The following is a 9,380-nucleotide window of genomic DNA, read 5'->3' as shown; positions in this document are numbered from 1 at the left end:
GTATCTATGCTCTCTTCCACCTTAGCACCTTCTTCAGCACTTCATGCTTTCATTCTTGACCATCATCTTTGCTTCATGACCTTATGACTCCTTAAATAGAAATCTGGAATATCTTTTCTGCTCGATTCTCCATGTCCAACTTTAGGGTTTCAATAGATTAGGTAGGATACAATGTATCTATCCCATATCTTGCTCTTATCTAGAAACTTTTTCTAGAATCCAATTGTATTCACCAAAAGAAATTTTACATAGTGTTTTATGCCACCAGCTCATCATTCTTATCTTCTATTTGATTCAAATAATTCTATATAACTACCATGTTGGCTTAGATTTGGAAAATCTTCGATTTTCAAAATAATGTAGCAACTTGACATTATTGATTTATTGATGCTCGATTTCTTCTATGTTACTCTGCACTTGTATCTTGCTTGGCACCTAATCTTTACTCGGCACTTGATTTTCACTCGGCACTTGATCTTCACTTGGCACTTGATATTCACTTGGTACTTGGTATTCACTCGGCACTTGATAAAGTTGAACTTTCTTGGCTTCAGCTAAAAATCTGTTCGGCACTAACTAGCTTGCTTGGCTCTCTCTAATGAACTTAGTTAGGCTTTACAAATGTCTTAGCTAAACCTTACATCTTTGATGTGTTTAGTGTGCCCATTCTCTATGTCTTAGAGTATGACATCAATACACTGTATCATCAATGGCTTAGCTAATCCTTTAACTTTATTATAACATCATAACTTCAACCTTTCTCTAGGTGCTCTAGTTACATCTTATTGATTGCCTCCTCCTTATCAATCAACCAATTGATAGTATTTGGATCACTAAAGCAATTTTAATTCCTGCAAGTGACAAGTTTGACATCAATGACAAAACAATGATTGAAAACATTCTTTATCAGTTCCATCACTCTTCATTTATGAGATTTTCAATCATTTCCAACATGTCCACTATAAGAGCCTCCATCTTGTATTGGATGGTCGGGGACTCCTTTTAACAGATATGTTAATAATGTTGGTTCTTCTCCTTATTTTTTAGAGTGAACTCTTTATGTTGTAGTACATATTGATACTCATCCTACTAAGTGAACGTATGGGTCACTACAAGTATACCTAGCACATTTCTATCTCAGGTTACAAATGCAAGGGTCATTATGGATAGAATACTTACTGAGTACTTAGCATAAGATTGATCTCTCATGTGTTTGGTGTGTCTTCCATGCAAGCAACATTTTGTTGATTCTAACATTTATGTTTTGATGCTTATGCTAACTTGCTATAATAAAAAGGACTAATGTTATGGTCATTCTAGCTTCTTGTGCCTTGAATGCTTACATTTAATTATGAAAAACTTATAAGATATGTCCTATTCATATTAATATGATTGCAATGTTAGTGGGAATTGTATGACATATGGAATTTTTTCCTATGCTCAGTGATGATAAATTGTTGAGGCTTGGTAATTAGACCTAGGGTTGCATTCCACATAGTATTGCATTGCATACTTCACTTGCATAATTACACCATTCAATTGCAACTCTATTTCCATCCTTCATAATGAGGGATTGTGGATCTCTTCAAGTGTATCAAAATTCTCCATGACTGCACAAGTGGTTGGTTCTTTGGTTCATATTGGTGCACTCCTCAATGGAATACCTATCACTATCAAGCAAAAACATGCAACACTACATGAGATGTTAGTTCATTTACATATGCCTTAAATCCATAAATTTATATCATTTACATCACATAATCAAATCACATCAAACATGCATCCATAACATAACACATGCATATCATAATCATCACATAAACATCTCATGTACATCAAAGTAAAGCACAAACACTAACAATAACATGTACACAAGGATACTCGATCCAAATCTCATATATATATATATATATATATATATATATATATATATATATATATATATATATATATATATATATATATATATATATATATATATATATATATATATATATATATATATATATATATATATATCTCCAAAATGTGTCAATACAAAAAATGAGTGCTGCTCAAGTGCTATCGATCAAAAATGATACAAAATGGTGCTGGCACACCAATCGATACATAACCAGAATCAAAATTTGGGGTAAGAGCATCAATAGCTAGTTGTGACATGCACCATTACCCCTAGCAGCTGGAGGAGGGGGAGGAGGTGGCATATTTGGTCTCATAGGATGACGTGCACCCCTAGAATCTCAAGCATACTATGAAAACTTTGGAACCTACTGAGCCTTATCGGGCACAACTATAGAGTATGTTGAGAAGTAATAAGCCACTTAGGACATCTACAATCTGACCTCATCTTGCAACATCTCTACCCTCCACTCAACTACCTAAACCTACTCCCATAGTCTCAGGATCTCCTAATCTTTCTCAGCCATTCATGCATCCCTCACTACTACCATGATCTGTAGCTCTCTGATCTGCTAGGAAGCTTGTTGGATTTTCTCCCTCTATCATCAAAATGCATCCTAGGATCCTATTGTAGGTTGCTCCTACATCTCCTCATTAAGCATCTCGAGTGCTTGCTCTGTGGGTGCCTGCTCCTCCACCCTCAGCCTCTATCACCATCTTTTCTCTCTGCCACTATCTCCTACACCTGGGTCAAACCCCATCTATTGTGTAGGGATCTACACCTTCCTAACTCTCATCACACTACTGGTAGTGGGCCTTGTGGTGCCTACTACTGAGGAGCATGTTGCTGCTATGTTGGTGCCTATTGTGGGGCTGATGCTGCTCCCCCCAAGGGATCTATAAATCGTGGGAAGGGGTGATTTATAGTATACACCTGATATGGTGGCATCACAACTGCATCTTCTATCTCTAGATGGTAGTCCCCACTATTTTGCAATTAGGTTGCGCACATCAATCATAGACTACCCTACATCTAGCGTCACCAGCCATCCCTATGTAAGATCCTTTGCAACTCACGTATAGGCACAAAACTCCTGGGAGATGTCTTGTTGCCTCCCATACTATCTCCATACCCTATTGATGGAAAACTACTTAATAATCTATGTCATCCTACCCACTAGTGGCCACAAGAAAAAAAATCCATCACAACTCCCTGGGAGTGTCATCCCAATCCTTCGTCTCTCACTAGGGCCACCATACAATGAAGACCAAGTCATTGAGATGGGTTCTCTAGTGCTTCATCTTACCTAGGCCTACCTAGGTAATCTGCCCCCTGTATCTACAAATATATGGCTCTAAAAGCTCCTAGGAATCCTAAAAAATAGGTCATGTGATTAGCAGGTGCTCCCATGCCTAGACCTAAAGAACATACAAACCAATAGCCATACTCTTTCACTCATGGTATACAATCTCATGCATCTCATAAAACATATGAGCCAACATGCACTAGCCCCACAAAAAATTTGCTAGAGAATCAAGCATCCTTTGGAGCATAACCCCCCATCCACACTCCAACCCATGCTATTCTTTGTCAGGTACCAGGAAACAACTAATGAATATGGCTAAAATTGTGGCCAATCTATGTCTGCCCATATGTGTGGGCAAGCTCATCCTAAGTAATGGCTCATCCAATAGTTAACTCCCTTTGAAAAATGGCACACAAGGCCTCTGTCCCTGCTTGGGGCACTGTGTCATAGTATACCCTTGGTCCATGAAATGGTATGCATGGAATCCTGTATATATCCTTAGGAGTGATTTTCATCTCCCCCTGTGGCAAGTGAAAGGTGTTCATTTCCAAATGGAAATGCTCCACCAAGGCAGTCAACAAGCTGTGATTCACCAGCAATGCTAGGATCTGACATAAAGAAGTGAGCCCCAGTCTATCAATATGTGCCATGGCTGCTACATCTAGGCTCCGTAACAAAGCTCCATATAATAGATCATGGGATCTGAATGAAACATCACCGAATACCTCTTACACACATGAACAACAACATCAACAAGAAAATAGTAAGTACTCGATCAACAAATCAGAACGATGAAGAAATAAATGCAAAATTCACTCTAAAATTTAAAAAATTACAAATTTTTGCTACACTGTTGTCATAGATTTTCATGCGAAGATGGATTTTCTCTCTTGAGAATTCATTTCTTCGTGCAATAATTCATTTCATTTCTTGGCACAAGAAATCAAAACCCTGTGTGAAGAGAGACTCTCTCCCACAAAGAAATAAGTTTTTTCACGAAGAGAGATAGTCTCGTGTGAAAGGCAACAACCATTCAATCAAAATTCCCACATTCTTCGAGCAAGAAGTGGGTATCTCCCATGCAAGAACCCCCACTGATGCACGCAAAGAGACTACTTTCACACAAGAAAGGACAGTCTTGTGTGAAGACCGATTGGGACTTCCTAAAAACATGTTAAACATGCAATAAATGACCTCAAATTATAAAGGATGGTTATTGATCGCTCACCGATGGTCCATAGTCTACCAGCCGATTGTATCATCGAGAGTGTTCAAAATGATGATATCTCACGTTGATTGTCATCTTCCTCTCAAAGCATATATTCACAAAAGACAAAAGGTGCAAATGAATTGAAAATGACCCCTTGTGCCCTTATATAGGGTTTGACCTAATTTTTAAAAGTGCTCTGATTTACACAAAAATCACCCCCTAGCTAATTTTACTATTCTAAATCTATTTTCAAAATCGATTTCAAAATTTGATACACCTAACTAGCTCAAAAATGCATTTAAAATTTTTTGGGACTGATGTGATCAAACACTTGTGCAAACCAAATTTTTTTGATACTTTACAATTCTTTGAATCTTTCCAACTCAAAATTCTTCAAATTTTCAAAATTTATTTTGCAAAAAGTCAACTTTGGTCAACTTTTAGTCAAACTTGGTCTTCTCGACCTCAAAGTCATGCCAAATTGACTCTAAATTTTCTTTTGATCATTCTGATCTCTTCTACATTCTGTTGAATCTTGGATTTCTTTTGTATCTCTCAACATATTGCTTTACATCATATTTTTGGTGTGTCATCTTTTGATTTCATACCCGAGGGGGCAAGATGATTACATCATTGAACTCAAATTCCAAATTAATCTAAATCCTTATTGCTCAAAGCATCTCATTCCCATCTTATGTCCTCATTATTCGGGGCATCTCATCACTAAGGGCATCTTGTTTCCCTCTTTCTAGCATCTTTGTCATCTATTTAATCTTGTCATCAGTATCAATATCGAACAGGTATCAGTACAATCTGAACCTCAACTCCTAAGAATCAAGCCTCATTTTGGGGATGATTCTATGACTTATATTTTGATCTTACTATCTTTTATCAATCTCAAGTATCTAGATGTTCTATCTGGATCCTTAAAGGTTAAGCTTCGTTCTAAAGAAAATCTTTTAAATGCTTATCAATTTAGGTATCTAGGTGTTCTATCTAGATCCTTAAAGGTTAAACTTCATTCTAAAGAAAACCTTTTAAATGTTATCAATCTTAGGTATCTAGATGTTCTATTTGGATCCTTAAAGGTTAAGCTCTATTCTAGAGATAATCTTTTAAATGCTATCACTCTCAAGTATCTAGGTGTTATATCTAGATCCTTAAAGATTAAGCTCCATTCTGGAGAGATAATCTTTTAAATGCTATCAATCTCGAGTATCTAGATGTTCTATCTAGATCCTTAAAGGTTAAAAAAATTGCTGAAGGAAACCTTTAAAATGCTTATCAATTCAGGTATCTAGGTGCTCTGCTTGGATTCCTTGGGATTAAGCTCCATTCTGGGGATGGTCCTGAAAAGGCTTATCAATTGGTCTCTATATCATCAATTTCGGAACCAATCTCATTTCTTGATCTTCACATCATGATTTCTAATTTTTCTTTGAATTGAATGTGTTTCTTGCACATTCATTCAAAGAGGGGCAAAATGTAATACCCCAAAATTGGCTCATTTCCATGATCACCAATTCTGGTCTATTTTAATCAATCCTAAAGTCCTATCTCACTAGGCAATTCTTATTCTGCTAACTTGCTACTTGACTTAATTGTCAAGTGCAGAGAACCCTAAATTTGCATTCATCATATTCTATATTTAATTCCTAATGTATTGACTCATATTAGTCACATTAAACCTATTGATTAAGATTTAATTTAATTTAAAGTATTTATACTTTGATTAAATTAAATTATCACCTAAGACTAATGTACTAAGGTATTAAATTTATTTTATTTAATAATTACTCTTATTTTAATTAATTGAATATGATTATTCAATTAAATAGAAAATGTACTTATGAGATCATATCTCACTTTATTAAATTAAATATTATCTTCAAAATCCTTTCTTCAGTTCTAAATGGAAACTTTGAGTGAACTACTTCTCAAAAATGGAATCAATCTAGTTAACTTGCTCTCACTCTTATGACAAGTTCAGTTCACTACTCATCACACTTAGATCAGAAATAGTTCACTTCACCTACATAAGGTAGTTTCCATCTTAACTGAATCTTTGCTTCAATCTTGGCCATCGATTCAAGTTGATCTCACTCGTTGATGGATTCTAGGAATTCTATTTAAGAGGCTCATAATTCCTCATTATAGAGGTTGAATTGAATTGCTATCGAATCTCTGTTGGATTATGCACTCATTTTCTTACTATCATTATAGCTTCTTTTTTTGTTGCTTAGATTTAATATCATATAGTTTTAATATGCATATATATAGCTTAGCTTGTTTTATATGTTACTAGACTACTTGCATCTTTCATATAGAAGTAATTGCATATCATTTAGATTCAATTGCACTGTAAAACCCTTTGTTCTAGAATGGTTTGATTGCCTGTACCTCAAATTTGAGAGCATAAGGAGGTAAAATCCACCTAGATAGAAGGCAATAGGTCATCTTGTAGGACTCCTCTTGGATGAACAATCTCATGTTCATTCCAGGATGAATCCGCATATAAAGACCACGTTGAAGTGTGTGTGTTAAAAAGAGACCATATTTACACATATACAAGACAAATCAAAGAATAGAAGGTTAGGCAAGAGTTGTACATGTTGATGAAGATTCCAGATCCTCACATTGTAAAGATGTTGAAAGAGGAGAAGTCCTAGCTAACTGAAGAGGCTTACTAAGTGGTGAGAATGAACCTTAGCAGAGAAGGAGCTTGTTTCACACAAGGTGTAGATGTGAATATCAGTATTGTGATGTAATCATTGATGATGGAAATATTGATAATCTAGTGTCAAAAATGATGGTCACCAAGTTGAAGCTAAAGAGGCAGAAACACCCACATCCATACTATATTGCTTGGATGCAAGATGACCACAAGCTCATGGATAATGAGTAGTGCTCAATGAAGTTCAAGATTGGAAGCTACTAGGATAAGAAATCTCCAACATTGTCTGATTGTGTTCCTAATTTTTTTTCAAATCTTCTGCAGTAAGAGTACCAATTGGATCAACATGTTCAGTAACAATTGAATTTTGGGCATAATCTAGATTTCCTTACCTGCTTGATTCTCTCTCTCCAACTTTAGGGTTTCAAATAGATTAGGTAGGATACAATGTATCCACCCCATATCTTGCTCTTATCTAGAGACTTTGTCAAAATTCCAGTTGTATTCTCCAAAAATGTTTTACATGGTGTTCTGTGCCACTAGCTCATTACTCTTATCTTCTATTTGATTCACAAAATTCTAAACAACTTTGTCATCTCAGATCTGGAAAATTTTTGATCTTTGAAATAATGTAGCAACTCGGCATTATTGGTTTACTAATGCTAGGCACCTTCTATGTTACTTGGCACTTGAATCTTGCTCAGCATCTGATCTTCACTCGGCACTTTTTGTGTTACTCAACACTTGAATCCTGCTTAGCATCTAATCTTCACTCGGCACTTTCTTAACTCGGCACTTTTTTCTTTACTTGGCACATACTAAAGTTGAACTTGCTCAGCTTCAACTAGGAATTTGTTCGTCACTAACTAGCTTGCTCGGCTCTCTCTCTAATAAACTTAATTAGGCTTTACAAATGACTTAGCTAAAACCTTACATCTTTGATGTATTTTAGTGTGCCCATTCTCTGTGTCTTAGTGTATGTCATCAATACACTATTTCATCAATGGCTTAGTTGATCTTTGTACTTCATTGCAACATCATAACTTCAACCTTTCTCTAGGTGTTATAGTTACATCTTATTGATTGCCTCCTTCTTGTCAATCAACCAATTGATAGTATTTGGATTACTAAAGCAATTTTTATTCCTGCAAGTAGCAAGCTTGACATCAATGACAAAATAATGATTGAGAAAATTCTTTACCAATTCCATTACTTTTTATGTATGATCTCTTCAATCATTTCCAATAATCTCCCTCATGATCTTTTCAATCATTTCCAACAATCTCCCTCATGATCTTTTTAATCATTTCCAACAATCTTCCTCTTTGGCATTGATGGAAAACCAAACTGATCAATTCATCAACTTAGTTACCACCAAAATTCTATATGTTTTCTACTTCTTTCTTGACTGTTGCATTCTTGCTACTGATCTCATATATCTCTCTCTTTCATATATATCTCCCTCTTGCTTTGTATTGATCAATTTTTGCATATATCTCCCTTTTTGACATAAATGTCAAAGATGCAGCATCTTTATCATGCAAAATATAAGCTTTGGCTTTGATGTCTTCTCCCTCTGTCACCATGCTTTTGATTGATTTGGAATTTCTACTCTTGTTGTCATCCTCTGCATCATTCTTCTAATATTTCAATGATTTGTTCCTATTGATGTAGGGCAGCTTCCTTATTGCTTTACACTGCTTGAGTTAGGGGCATTACCCCCAACTTTCCTCTAAGATATTCATAAGCATCCTTGGGCAATGGTTTGGTTAAGATATCGACAGTTTGTTCTTTTGTATGAATGTACTTCAATTGCACTTGTTTGTTTTCTACCAATTCTCTGACATAGTGATACTTGATTGCAATATGCTTGGTTTTTGCATGCATTACTGGATTCTTGGATATGTTTATAGCACTTGTATTATCATAATACAATATCACAAGTTTGGTTACCCCTTCTTTCATTCCTTTCAATAGATGTGTGAGCCACACAATGTTTGTGCAATTGATTGTTGTTGCCACATATTCTGATTCTGCAGTGGACTGGGATGTGCATGTTTGTTTCTTACTAGTCTGAGTAACTAGCCTTTTACCTAAAAATAATGCACCTCCACTTGTGCTTTTTCTATCATCAATTTTTCCTCCCCAATCTGCATCTATATATGCATTGAGCTCAAACTTCTCATTCTTTTTGTAATATAAACCAAAGTTATCAATTCTTTTAAGATACCTCATTATTCTTTTTACTACTATGAGATGATTTTCTTTGGGATTAGTAGAGAATCTAGCC

This window comes from Cupressus sempervirens, chromosome 8, assembly GCF_028749045.1.
Source record: "Cupressus sempervirens isolate cs-2001-9-10 chromosome 8, ASM2874904v1, whole genome shotgun sequence".
NCBI lineage: Eukaryota > Viridiplantae > Streptophyta > Pinopsida > Cupressales > Cupressaceae > Cupressus > Cupressus sempervirens.
The sequence above is the reverse complement of the archived record's forward strand: the minus strand, read 5'-3'. Positions refer to the sequence as shown.